Source organism: Monodon monoceros, unplaced genomic scaffold, assembly GCF_005190385.1.
Source record: "Monodon monoceros isolate NGI ecotype Baffin Bay Population unplaced genomic scaffold, NGI_Narwhal_1 Contig473_ctg1, whole genome shotgun sequence".
Taxonomy (NCBI): Eukaryota; Metazoa; Chordata; class Mammalia; order Artiodactyla; family Monodontidae; genus Monodon; species Monodon monoceros.
In genome coordinates, this window is record NW_021700609.1 from 741,644 (window position 1) to 756,381 (window position 14,738).

At 33.7% G+C, this 14,738-nt stretch overlaps 1 pseudogene; it reads right to left on the reverse strand.

The window, feature by feature from the left end:
- Nucleotides 1-7,732: 7,732 nt before the first annotated feature.
- Nucleotides 7,733-8,521, reverse strand: LOC114887854 (annotated as a pseudogene).
- Nucleotides 8,522-14,738: the final 6,217 nt, after the last annotated feature.

Here is a 14,738-nt window from a genome sequence, read left to right on the forward strand (position 1 = left end):
CAACAATGCAAGTGGGTTGCCTTTTCTCCACACCCTTTCCAGCATTTGTTGTTTGTAGATTTTTTGATGATGCCCATTCTTACTGGTGTAAGGTGACACCTCACTGTAGTTTTGATTTGCGTTTCTCTAACAATTAGTGATGTTGAGCATCTTTTCATGTGTTTGTTGGCCATCTGTATGTCTTCTTTGGAGAAATGTCTATTTAGGTCTTCTGCCCATTTTTGGATTGGGTTGTTTTTTTTTTTACTATTGAGCTGCATGAGCTGTTTATGTATTTTGGAGATTAATCCTTTGTCCGTTGATTTGTTTGCCAATATTTTCTCCCATTCTGAGGGTGGTCTTTTCTTCTTTTTGTGATTTTCCTTTTCTGTGTAAAAGCTTTTAAGTTTAATTAGGTCCCATTTGTTTATTTTTCTTTTTATTTTCATTAATCTAGGAGGTGGGTCAAAAAAGATCTTGCTGTGGTTTATGTCAAAGATTGTTTTTCCTATGTTCTCCTCTAAGAGTTTTATAGTGTCTAGACTTACATTTAGGTCTTTAATCCATTTTTAGTTTATTTTTGTGTATGGTATTAGGGGGTGCTCTAATTTCATTCTTTACATGTAGCTGTCCAGTTTTCCCAGCACCACTTATTGAAGAGACTGTCTTTTCTCCATTGTATATCCTTGCCTCCTTTGTCGTAGGTTAGTTGACCTGTGGGTTTATCTCTGGGCTTTCTATCCTGTTCCATTGATGTATATTTCTGTTTTTGTGCCAGTACCATATTTTCTTGATTATTGTACCTTTCTAGTGCAGTCTGAAATCAGGGAGTCTGATTCCTCCAGCTCTGTTTTTTCCCTCAAGGTTGTTTTGGGTATTCCAGATCTTTTGTGTCCCCATACAAATTTTAAGATTTTTTGTTCTAGTTTTATAAGAAATGCCATTGGTGATTTGATAGGGATTGCATTGAATCAGTAGATTGGTTTGGGTAGTTTAGGCATTTTCACAATATCGATTCTTCCAATTCAAGAACGTGGTATATATCTCCATCTGTTTGTGTCATCCTTGATTCCTTTCATCAGTGTCTTATAGTTTTCTGAGTACAGGTCTTTTACCTCCTTAGATAGGTTTATTCGTAGGTATTTTATTCTCTTTGTTGCAATGGTTAATGAGATTGTTTCCTTAATTTCTCTTTCTGATTTTTTGTTGTTAGTGTATAGGAATGCAAAAGATTTCTGTACATTAATTTTGTATCCTGCAACTTTACCAAATTAATTGATTAGCTGTAGTAGCTTTCTGGTGACATCTTTAGGATTATCTTTGTATAGTGTCATGTCATCAGCAAACAGTGACAGTTTTACTTCTTTTCTAATTTGTGTTCCTTTTATTTCTTTTTCTTCTCTGGTTACTGTGGCTAGGACTTCCAAAACTACGTTGAGTAATAGTGGAGAGAGTGGATATCCTTGTCTTGTTTCTGATCTTACAGGAAATATTTTCAGTTTTTCACCATTGAGAATGATGTTTGCTGTGGGTTTGTCATATATGGCCTTTATTATGTTGAAGTAGTTTACCTCTATGCCCACATTCTGGAGAGTAAAAACTCATAAATGGCTGTTGAGTTTTGTCAAAAGCTAATTCTGTATCTATTGATGTGATTATATGGTTTTTATTCTTCAATTTGTTAATATGGTGTATCACATTGATTGATTTGCATGTATTGAAGAATCCTTGCATCCCTGTGATAAATTCCACTTGGTTGTGGTGTACAATACTTTTAATGTGTTGTTGGATTCTGTTTGCTGGTATTTTTTTGAGGATTTTGGCATCTATATTCATCAGTGATATTGTTCTGTAATTTTCTTTATTTTTAGTATCCTTGTCTGGTTTTGGTATCAGGGTGATGGTGGCCTCATAGCATGGGTTTGGGAGTGATCCTCCCTCTGTAATATTTTGGAAGAGTTTGAGAAGGATAGATGTTAGCTCTTTTCTAAATGTTTCATAGAATTCACCTGTGAAGCCCTCTGGTCCTGGACTTTTGTTTGTTGAAGATCTTTTTTTCTGCCTTACTGTCTCAGTTTATTCATTCTTCAACTTCTGTTCTTCAACTAAATTCTCACTTCTGCTTTAACCTCTTAAAGAAAATTGTATTTTTAAATAAATCAAATGTATACTTTTCTAACTTAATTTTTGATCTCTCTATAGCATTTTACACAAATAAAGACTTTATTTTCAGTGATTTTTTTGTGTGTTTGTTAATCACATATTTTTAAATTTGAAAATATTTTTTTCAATGTTTATTTTTTTTTCTGTATATTGCTTTAAGACTCTTCACAGGGTACTGTAATTAAGTGGGAGTGAAGGGGCTAATCATTTGACTTTCATGTATTCCAGAGCAAAGGCCATGTTGAAGACTTTATCCTGTTAGTGATTGGGATTTACTAAAAGGTTTTTAATTGCATAGTATTTTTATCAATTCTGTGTTTTAGAAGTACTAATTTGATATAACTGAAACTGATTCATTCCAACTTTCAGAAGATAAAATGATGATGATTAGTTGGGAAGAAATTGAAATATTCCAAAATGAGGTGACAGAGTTCTTAAACAATTTAATAATTATTAAATAATGAGCTGTTAGGCACTTAAAATGATGGGTAAAAAGTTTTAAAAGGACTTTTAAAAGGCTTTTATTTTTTGAGCTGAACATTTCAATGAAGTTGTTCTTAACTGGCTGTGATTTTGCCCCCACACCCTGGTGACATTGACAATGTCACAATGATTGCCACAGTTGATTGTCATAACTGGGGGAGATGTTACTAACATCTAATTCATAGAAGTCAGATATTCTGACTTTTTGTTTTGGCTAAATTTGAGATTACTAATGGATATCTAAGTAAATAAGTTTGATATTGTTTGCATAAATAGTTCTTATAACTCAAAAGAGAGTTCATGTCTGGAGATATAGATATGGAAACTGATAACATATAGATGATATTTGAAGATTTCAATGAGATTAATCAGTAATAAAATGTGAGCAAACACCAACCAGTTTATCACTGAATACAAGGGTGTTAAAATGTGTTAGAAGGCTCCCAAGATATTGATCATTTCAGCCCTCATGATGGATAAGTTGGGTATAAAGCAGTTATTAGTCCCTGATCCTGTCATCTTCAGGGTTAAGCAATTTTCTTTTAACTAAATGGGCCAAAACAAATATTTTTATATTCTATATTTTCCACAACGTGGAAAATATTAGTAAACACTAATAGCATAGAAGAATGAAAGGTGAGAGGATTAAGGAAGACTAGAATTTAAGGGACCTATCAGAATGGAGGAAATTGAGAGGAAATTATGAGAAGAGATCAGTTGTGGAAGCAAATAATTAATAGTAAAAAAAAAAAGAACATATAAAAATGCTTAAGAGATGTCAATTAAGATAAGAATTTATACATAGTAACTGATTTTAACAAGAATAGAGATGTGACTGACCCTGAAGTGTGAAGTCCTAATACTGCTTATTGTTGAATGAAATGCCTTATAAGTCTTTGTAGGGGGAAATTCTTTCTCCCCACTGTACTGGAAAGAGATAAGTTAGAATGAAATTATCCTTTTTTGTATTTCCTCTTTGTGGTTATTTACTGGGAGAATAAGTTATTTACTGCACTGGTAAGATTTATGTGACTTCTGGGGTTCATTGAACCACATCCAAAATTCCCAACATTTGACATTGGTCTTAAAAGTGGGAAATAGAGCACATTTTCCTCTCTCTTTATCTGCTAGTTCACAGATGAGGCAACAATAATTTGTTATTATTATTGGGTACTGTTTTATTTATTTATTTATTTATTTACTTTACAGGTGATTTCTAGACTTTAATCATTTTCATAAGTGAAACTTTACTCCCATTGAATAGCAACTCTTCATTCCCCTGCCTTCAGTATTCTATTCTGTGCTTCTATGTGTATAACTATATTCTAAACCACATGAGTGAGTGGAATCATGCAGTAATTGTCCTTCTGTGACTGGCTTATTTCACTAAACATAATTTCCTCATGTTTATCCATTTTACCACATATGGCAAGAGTTCATTTTTTTCAAGCTAAATAATATTCCATTGCCTGTATAAACCACATATTCTTTATTCATTCATCTGTCTATAGACATTTAAATTATTTCCATATCTTGGCTATTGTAAATAATGTTGTAATAAACATGAGAGTATAGATAATTCTTATCTATAAGAATCAGTTCAGATGCTGATTTTATTTCCTTTGGATAAATATATCCCAAAGTGGAAATACTAGATAAGGTAGTTATATTTTTAATATTTGAGGAACTCCCATGCTGTTTTCCATAGTGGCTAAACCAGTTTACATTCCCACCAAAAGTGTACAAGCTTCCCTTTCCTCTAGAACCTTGCCAATACTTGTTATCTCTTATCTTTTTGATACTAGCCATCCTAGCATGTGTAAGGTGGTACTTTTTTTTTTTTTTCATTTCCCTGATTACTAGTAATGTTGAGAATCTTTTCATGTACCTATTGGCCAATGTATGTCTTCTGTGGAGAAAGCTTATTCAAGTTATTTGCCCATTTTTAATAGTTTTTTTTCCTATAAGTTGTAAGAATTCTATTTATATTTTGGATATTAACCTCTTCTCAGATATATGACTTGCAAATATTTTTTTTTCCCATTCAATGGCACTTTTCTTTTTCTTTTTTGGCTGCATTGGGTCTTCATGGCTGTGCATAGGCTTTCTCTAGTTTTGGTGAGCGGGGCCTACTCTTCATTGTGGTGCATGGGTTTCTCACTGCGGTGGCTTCTCTTGTTGCAGAGCACTGGCTCTAAGCTCATGGGCTTCAGTAGTTGCAGCACTCAGGCTCATTAGTTGTGGCACATGGAACCTAGAGCACATGGACTTCAGTAGTTTTTGTGTGTGGGCTCAGTAATTGCAGTATGTGGGCTCTAGGGCATGTGGGCTTCAGTGATTGTGGAGTGCAGGCTTGGTAGTTGTGGCTCATGGGCTCTAGAGTGCAGGCTCAGTAGTTGTGACGCACAGGCTTAGTTGCTCCACAACATGTGGGATCTTCACAGACCAGGGATCAAACCCATGTCCCCTGCATTGGCAGGCTGATTCTTAACCACAACACCACCAGGGAAGTCCTGGCAATTTTTACAGAATTAGAAAATACAGTTTTAATAATATAAAACTAAAACGGACTCTGAATGGCCAAAACAATTTTTAGAAGACAGAATAAAACTGAAGACATCACACTTACTAATTTCAAATTATATTACAAAGCTACAGTAATTAAAACAGTATAGTACTGTCATAAAGACAGACATAAATCAATAGAACAGAATAGAGAGCTCAGAAATAAATTCACACATATATGGTCAATTTTGATAAAGGTGCCAAGAATACACAATGAGAAAAAGATAGTCTCTTCCACAAATGTTTTTGAGAAAACTGAATACTCAAATGCAAAAGAATAAATTTGCATACATATTTTATACCATACACAAAAATACACAAGTATACAAAATGGATTAAAGACTTAAATGTAAAACCTGAAACTGTAAAACTCCAGAATAGTACATAGGGAAAACCTTCCTAACTTGGGTCTTCACAATGATTTCTTGTAGATGACACCAAAAGCATATGGAACCAAAGCAAAAATAGACCAGTGGACTACATCAAAATTTTGTTTTGATGTATTTATATCATTGTTTAGAAATTCACGCTTTAACTAAGGCTTAAAGACTCATCCTTTATTACAAAATTCCATAGCTCCATGAATGTGCATAGGTAAATATATTTAGGAACACTTTCATAGCATTGCCTAAACCATAAGTAGATCTTAAGAGATAGGGAAAGGCAAGTGACAGGATGGTCACTTATTTTGGATTAAGACAGTCCAGGAAAGGCCTTGATGAAGAAAATAGGAAGGAAGTGGATGAAATTCTCAGGTGGAGGGGAGATTTATTTAATATCAACTGTAATGATGTTGCATTGCAAATATCTACAGTGAGATTGTTCTCAGTGTATCCTTATCTTGGGTTAATATGGACAGAAGTAAAGAGAATGATCCAATAGTGTGGGAGAGAGAATTGGATCAAAAAATAAGAACTTTTAATGAGATTCTAAAACATGAATATTAAGAATTAGGAAGACAGAGAAAAAAGAAAAAGTGTACATTCTTAGTATATTGAAAGTTATGATTTCAGAAATACAAATAGAGAACTGCCATCACAAGTAGCCACAATATTACAAATATATATTATTCATATGTCAAAAACACTAATAATATAAAAATCATATCAAATATCTCTATTTGCTATCAAAACATTTCTGTATTAATAAATGTGTCATTCAGAGATATCAGCTCGGTGTTTTGTGACCGCCTGGAGGGGTGGGGTAGGGAGGGTAGGAGGGAGGGAGACGCAAGAGGGAAAAGATATGGGAACATATGTATATGTATAACTGATTCACTTTGTTATAGAGCAGAAACTAACACACCATTGTAAGGCAATTATACCCCAATAAAGATGTTAAAAAAAATAAATAAATGTGTCATTTATTTCCCATGTATATGAACACATCAGCTTCATATGTTTTATTCCATAAAAAAAGGAATTAAAACTTAATTCAGTATTCCTCAAAGTGTATTTCACAGAAAAGTAGGTTTTATTAGATGCTTGAAACAAATAAATAAAAAATGTCCATACAGTTAGTCAGAATGAACTACCCAACCAGAGAGATGGATGTTGTCTAACCAAATTCCCGTGGGAAAGCCCTGGCTTCTCTGATTGCAGTTTAGATTAAATTTGCTCTCATCTTCTGAGTTGGACAGTCAGTTTCACCAGTTAACATCAGTGTTTCTATGTTACTACTGGGCTGTCATATGTCACTTGATTCATCTTAATCTATGAAGTGTCAATGTTATCCACTGTCTGCAAAAGGCCTGGAGTAAAGGGATGAAACAAAGGCTTGCAATTCCAATTTGCAGGATGTTGCTGAAATTATAATACTGAGCCTCTTATTAAAAACTAAGTGGGAGGTGGATAGACCTAGAGTCTGTCATACAGAGTGAAGTAAGTCTGAAAGAGAAAGACAAATACTGTATGCCAACACATATATATGGAATTTAAGAAAAAAACTGTCATGAAGAACCTAGGGGTAAGACAGGAATAAAGACACAGACCTACTAGAGAACAGACTTGGGGATATGGGGAGGGGGAAGGGTAAGCTGTGACAAAGTGAGAGAGAGGCATAGACATATATACACTACCAAATGTAAGGTAGATAGCTAGTGGGAAGCAGCCGCATAGCACAGGGAGATCAGCTGGGTGCTTTGTGACTGCCTGGAGGGGTGGGATAGGAAGGGTGGGAGGGAGGGAAACTTAAGAGGGAAGAGATATGGGAACATATGCATATGTATAACTGATTCACTTTGTTATAAAGCAGAAACTAACACCCCACTGTAAAGCAATTATACTCCAATAAAGATGTAAAAAAAAAAAAAAAAACTAAGTGAGTTTTACCCTGTACAAAAGGGCAGAATACATTCATTTGTGATTATCTAAATTCTGAAGGGAATTTTATCCCTTCCAAAGAGTTGATTAATTTCCAGGAACAGTGAGAAACAGTGCAAGGAATATGATCTTGATCATCTCCATCACATGGCCTGGCAGAAAAATCCTCAGATGACCTGTGCTGTGTAATTGCTTCCTTCCTTCTTTCTTTCTTTCTTTCTTTCATTTATTTGGTGTGTCTCCTGCATATGAAGGACTATCATTTTCTTTTGCAGAGAAAAATTCCCTACTTTCACCGCATTTCTCTGCTATGGCATGACTTACACAGGTATTTCCTTCTTTCCTTTGGAATTTCCTTTCTGCCTCTAGTTTATCCCAAACTTGCCTCCTCTTACAAAGAGGATGATACTGTTTGGCATTCACATAGAGGCTCTTCTTCAAATATCTCTGTCCCAGTAAAGGGATACCTTAGATAGCACGCACAGAGCCAGATCCAAACACCATCATGACCGTCCCTTCTGAATTGATCACATAGCCTGCCACTGGTAGAATTATGATAGACCCTTGTTGGTTGTGTTGGTTTTGGCTCCTGTGTGAACAGTCTGTGCTCCTATCAAACTTGCTGCTGGATCATGCCTTTCCAGTGAGTGATGCCATCTTCCTTAAATGGCTGATAGAAGATGGTCTGTCCTTCAACAGTCTGTGCTACTTGCTGCCCCTAGAGAGTGATCTGCTGCTGTGTTTGTGTCTGATTGGTAGTGACAGTTGTCTGTGGCTGCTGGATGATGATATGATGCATCTGGCCCTTGCAAAGTCTGTCCTTTCTTTTACTCCCAGATCTGGGTCTATCTCAATGGAACCAACTGTATCTGCTACAAATATTCTGTGTCCCAGATACAGGTATTAACATGATGGTTTCATCATGTCCACAAGGGATAGTTTGGATAATGATAGGTTGGACAGAGATTAACACTAACTTGTACCACTAATGTATGTCCCTGGACCTGCTGTTGAATCCATCTTGCAATCTGCTCTTTTGAAATATTGCTCTTTGCTGCATTCTGCTCTATGGTCCAATGAAGTTAAAATCCTATTCAAAGACAGCTTTGCTCTGGAGATCCTAGAAGATTATGAAGTATATTTCAGAGTGCAGGGGAGTTAGTAACAGGTAAGATTGCTCTGGGTCTGGTGCCTGAAAATCTGGACCTAAGTGTGAGAGAGAAAGAGATGCATCTCTATCTGGCGCTAGCACTCTGCAAGGGTCAAGAACTCCAATGTGCCTGCTCCAGTGGTCACATCCATGCATGGGACTGGCCTCTGCAGGCCTTGGACTAGAGTGCCTGGAGGCACTCACAGGCTCTGGGCCAAGGCCACCAGCTCTTTTGCTCACCTAGGTAGGCTAAGCTCAATTCTAACAATCTATTTTTTAATTTAATATATATTCATAAACATATGCATATGCACACTGGACTACATTACTTTCTGATAACCATTCTAGGATATTTAGGCAAGTATTATTTATAAAACCATCGATAAAGCATTAGAAAAAGTGAAAACAGCAAAGAAAATTCCTATGACAATGCAAACTAAGAGATAAAAGAAACATAGAAAGACAGTTCTAGGGATATTAGCAGAATAACAACCCTGTCTAAAAATCAGAGACTAGAGCACATAGTGATATTTGAACATGATCTTTAATATAGAAATATTTTGACAAGAAAAGTGGGAAATTTATGGAAAACAGCATAAACTTCTTTCAAAAAGTGGGGAACAATCCAATTTGACATTAATGTAAGACACACAAAGGAACAGTGGTCTTATATTAATAAGATAATATTAATAATAAATATTATAAATAATAAATATAATATAAAAATAAATATTATAAATATAATAATAAATATTATAAGACAATAAAGGAGTTGCAATCTTCTATATTTTGTTACTGTGTTCTCTCAACTTTTTATTTTTTCTTTCTACAGATATGCTATACTTGTCTAGTATGGGCTTCTTATTGCAACCCTGTAAGTCAGCATCTCCCAGGGTTCTGGCTTTAAACTTCTTACTTTGTACACTCATCCTTAGAGCTGACCTCACAGCCATGGCTTCCTGAAAAACTTTAATGATGATGACTCCCATCTTAAATCAGTCTCCTAAACTGCAGACTATTTCACCAAATGCCTCCTAGTTATCTCCAATGAATGCCCTATAATGATTCTAAAACCATTATGTCCATCATTTCCTCACATATCTATGTTGCCTTGAGTTCTCTAACTTGATATATAACAATGAAATGCTTGAAAAAAACAATAGAGGAATCCCTAGGCAACAGTAATAATCACATGATGTCACATCTGTAGACAATTTAGAATATCCCTCAGAAATTTTCCACACAGAGGAAATAAAAGAGAGTGATAGCGATCCACCTTAAAGATAGTTTTACTGGAATAGAATTTCTCTGAAATGTGCCTCTGTGGAGAAGTAGGAAGAAAGAGCAAAAGAGATTTTCAACTGAAAGGGAGGAATGCAGGACTAGCTACATAATTTACAGCACCCAGTGAAAAATAAGAAGTGGGACTCCTGTTAAAAAATTATTAAGAATTTCAAGTCAGTAGCAGTAGAACATTAAACCAAGTGTGAGACCCTACCATGTGCAAGCCCTGAACAACTGCATAGCCCACACATCTTGAAGCCATCCTTACGTGCAAGGATCCTTACGTGCTAAACCATCCTTTTGTGCTAAGCCATCCTTAGCCTGCCGAAATTGGCAAGTTAGAAAGTACTTGGGGTTCACATAAAAGAGCAATACGTATTCATAACGAAATTTTAAAGAAAATTGAAAGAGAGACAAGATCTCTAAATGAGGACAAATTGTGACATAGAAATTTTCAGTATCCTATTAATCTTCCATTCAGCTCTACCTGTAATTAAATCAGTGATGATATGAAATATTAAGGAACTATGCTTTTACTTTATTAGCTCATAACCATTCTACATTCATAACTTTTCTTAGAAGTATGATTGACATTTATTAACATATTTTGTAATAAAGAAGTTCTCACTGTGTCCATCATTACTTATCTTAACCTGCATGTGCTTATTTTAAAGAAAATATTCATATGGCTTCTATGAAGATTTGTTTTCACTTCTGACATTTTATCTGCAACTTCCTACATGATAACTTCAGAAATGAAGCTTATATTGCTTATAAGCTTATATCTATATTGATATTGTAGGCTATTATTTAATTCCTTCCATTATGTCTTAGCGGTACAAACTCTGCTATTATTGATCATGCTATATTTCAAGACCTATTGAAAAAAATCTTTTGTTGTTTAATTCACTTTCAATGTAGCACATCTTCATATCATCAACTCTGCCTTTTCATTCAATGGATTTTACCCTCTTTAGATTTATTACATTGTTTACTCTTTTCAGCTTATGAACTATTTTCCCAGATTTAAGAAAATTAGGCACCGTGAAAAATATAGGAGGATACATAAAAGCATTCTATATTCTATTCTGGAATATATTTGTACATCATTGTTGACATATGCCCCCTGCTGGTCCAGTTTTGATCCCTCCTCATTGGAACCTGTCAATCATTCTAAATTGTATGTGGGTTTTATAATGTGAGGATATTTCCCAGAGGCTAAAATAACTGAAATTCTTGGGTAAATTGAAAAACAAATAAATACGTGAATTAATAGATTCAACAAAAGACATGACAGAATATGCGATTCTGTGTATATTTATTATTTGGATTTTCAATGCTGTGCCATAGAGAAAAGATGGAAAAAATCTATTGCTAAAATTGTTATGGTAAAAGGTTTTTAAGCTCATCTTGCTTTTAGAAAATAAATGAGACAAATTAAATATCCTGAGTCATATCAGGGAGAAAAAGCTATCTAATATCCTGTGTTTGGTATAACTGATAAGTTTTTTATGTTTTTAATAAATGGTGCATATAAATCTTTTGATATATAATTTTAGTGGTGTATATAGAAAATGAAGTTTTCTGTAATTCTAACCTCTTTTGCATTGTCATGTGCTACTTTCGCTTCCAATGTTGTTATATTGTTATATCTAGTATCTCTTTTCTTGTTCATTTCATACTCATGAATTGGAAAACGCTTATTAGAAAACGTTTTTATAAAGTTCAAAAAAAACACAAATTATAAAATGTCCATATATAATTTTCATTTTTTGCAAATTAATGTTGGTTAAATGTCTGTTGTTCATTATCACATTGTAAATTCCATAATGGTGGTAAAATATTTAGTTCTAGATTAGGTGCACAGTTCCATGGTCATAGTTTGCAATATTTTATCAATTCGCCACATGAGTTCCAAATTCATATTTATTCTGTGAGAATTTTGTAGTAACTATACAAGCACAATCCAAATTATAAAATATAGGAGTATTTGGATGGGTTTGTTTTTATTTTTGCTTGTGTTTATTTACTTTGTGAGAGTGCAATAACCTCCAAAGTTTTATTTATTTAATAGTCTGTGAATCAAAACTCATTGAAAAATGACCAATATCAGGCATGTGATGTGTCAGTCATATTTCCTGAATAATAAAATTTTTACCGTAGAAGTTACTGTCCTGGGTTCTAGTTTCTCCTTCTCACATACATTTGAACATGTCTGTGTTTATGCTGCTGTTTGAGAACATTTATGTTAGGTATGATGCAGGCATCTCAGTGATAAACAGCCTTAACTGGCAATCAGTTCAAGAATACAATCTCAGAGGATAATTCATTGAAAATTGGGGAGATTCTCACATTTCTGTTGCTTTTCTATAATCTTTCACATGAGGATCACATCTTAACTGCCAAAATAAATCCAAAAGAAACAGATAAGGAGAGTCAAGAACAGAATGGTGATCTTACCCAGGGATAAAGGTACATGCTTAGTATAAGGGGAAGATTAACAGTAAGAAAAAGTCCCAACTGTAATGATTACAATGCAGTTATAACTACATCATAAGCATTATCAACTTTAAATAAATTCATATGTAAGTAGGGAATGGTAGCTTGGAGGAATACATTTCACAGGTGTAATATAAAACTATATTTACTTGAGATTACATTAATTAAAAACAAGAGCAATGAGCTCATGAAAAATCTTCCAAGCTGAAGCAGGATATGTTACAAATAAATTTACCATTTAATTGTATCTTGAGGTCCAAATTACTTCATACTTATGGAGATGGCTATTGAACTCAAGAGAATAAGGTTATAAGATATGTATCAAATGGGACTGGTTTGTGGGTCAGGCCTATTGCAGCAGATTATCAATTCTGGAATGAACACTAATACCAGATTCAGTACTTCCCATAAATTTGAAGAGGTAAAGAAGAATTTTAGAAAAAAAAATCAAAGCCATAAGTGTCTATATTGTCCCTTTTACTGCTAACATCCACTAATTCTCTTGAGGTTCACCCTCTGATAATTGGTATTCTTTGTTGTGAATGGAATTGTCTAGGCTTCCACAAATAATTTTGACTAATAGATGTATTTATAGAATCATATGCATTGCAAATAGAGAACAAACTGCATATATTAAAAATAAACTATGGACTAGAGAAAAGAAAACCTCATATTCAAAAGAAACATCATAAGACCGTGGCTTCTAACCATAATGCAATAAAGTTAAAAATCAATGAGATGATGTAAAATCCTCATATCTCTATGTTAACAAACTACAAAGTGAATACTGAGTTTAAAAGAAAATAAGGAAATTTGCAAAATACTACTTAATTCTTATGGAATTTTCTTATGCCAAAATATATAAGCCAAAACTAAACTAGCCATTGTAAGAAAATTTGTAGTTTAAAATACAGTTCAAAAGTAAAATGTGTCTACTATACAGCCACTAGAATGGCAAAAGTTAAAAAGACAGACAATAAGAGAATAACAAACATCTGTGAGGATGTGAATGAATAAATATTCATATACTGCTGATGGCAAAGTAAATGGATACAACCACTTTGGAAATTTTTATACCTTGGTGGTATCTTTTAAAGTTAAACAGTTGAATATATTTTGACCTAACATTTACATGCTTAACAGAAATATTTATGATATATATTAACCATATAATATGCACTAGAATGTTCATGACAGTACTATTTTAATTGACCTAGAACTTTACCAGATGCCCCAAAATAAATTAAATTGTAAATATAAATAAATTAAATTATGCAAATTAAATTGTAGCATATCCATATAATGTAATTCTTTTCAAAAATAAGAATAATCTGGACTACTTGCAATATGAATGGATCTCATAAAGCATTATGGCAAGTAAAAGAAGCAAGACAAAAGAATATACACTATTTGGAAGAAATGCTATAGAATACCATACAGAACGCTGCTTTGAAAGAGGATAGGAACCTAAAGGGAATACAGGACAGCTTTTAAGAGGTTATGAATTTTGATCTAGGTTGCTAGTTTCACAAAATAGTCAGTTTGTTAAAATTATGTGAGCTACACTCTTATGTGCACTACTCAGTATTTATATTACCCTTCAATAAACAGTTTTAAAGGACAGATGAATAAATGTTGAAAATATGTAAATTCTCAAGTCAAAATTTTAAAAAGAATAAGAAAGCAAATCCAAAATATAAAGAATGAAGGACGTTGGTTTTGAAAAAGAGCCACGGCAATGAGTGAGAGCAAATTACAAAGCCTGATTCATGTTTGAGTATAATGAGAGCAATGATTTGGATTCAATTAAGGTTAGTACCACCTTAATTTATTATGTAATCATCAACAAGTAGTTCAAATTGAAGCTCAATTTTTGGTCACAGATACATTTTCCTTCTTTCAAATAGAAAGAACAAAACAGAAAATTAATAGATAAAGGAATCCATGAAGATCATTCTTTTTCTGTTTTAACTGGTAATAGGAGACAGAAGTTGGGAGGGAATATAAATACAAAAGCAGCAATTTTACCTTTCCACATTCTGTTTCTTATTGTATTACTGGGTCTATTTTTGTTTGTATTATGGTAGGTGTGGAGTTTTGATAACCTGTAGGGACACTTTCTCATAAATCTGGTGAGACATCTTTTACTTCCACAGTAAAAAACACAGGGCCAATTTAATTGACAGGTGATAGTACTTTCAGCAAAACTCACTGTACCAAAAACCCTAACACAAAAGTTAGAAAGAATAAAAACTCTATGCAGTTTAGCTCTTTAGCCTGCTGGTACTTGAACA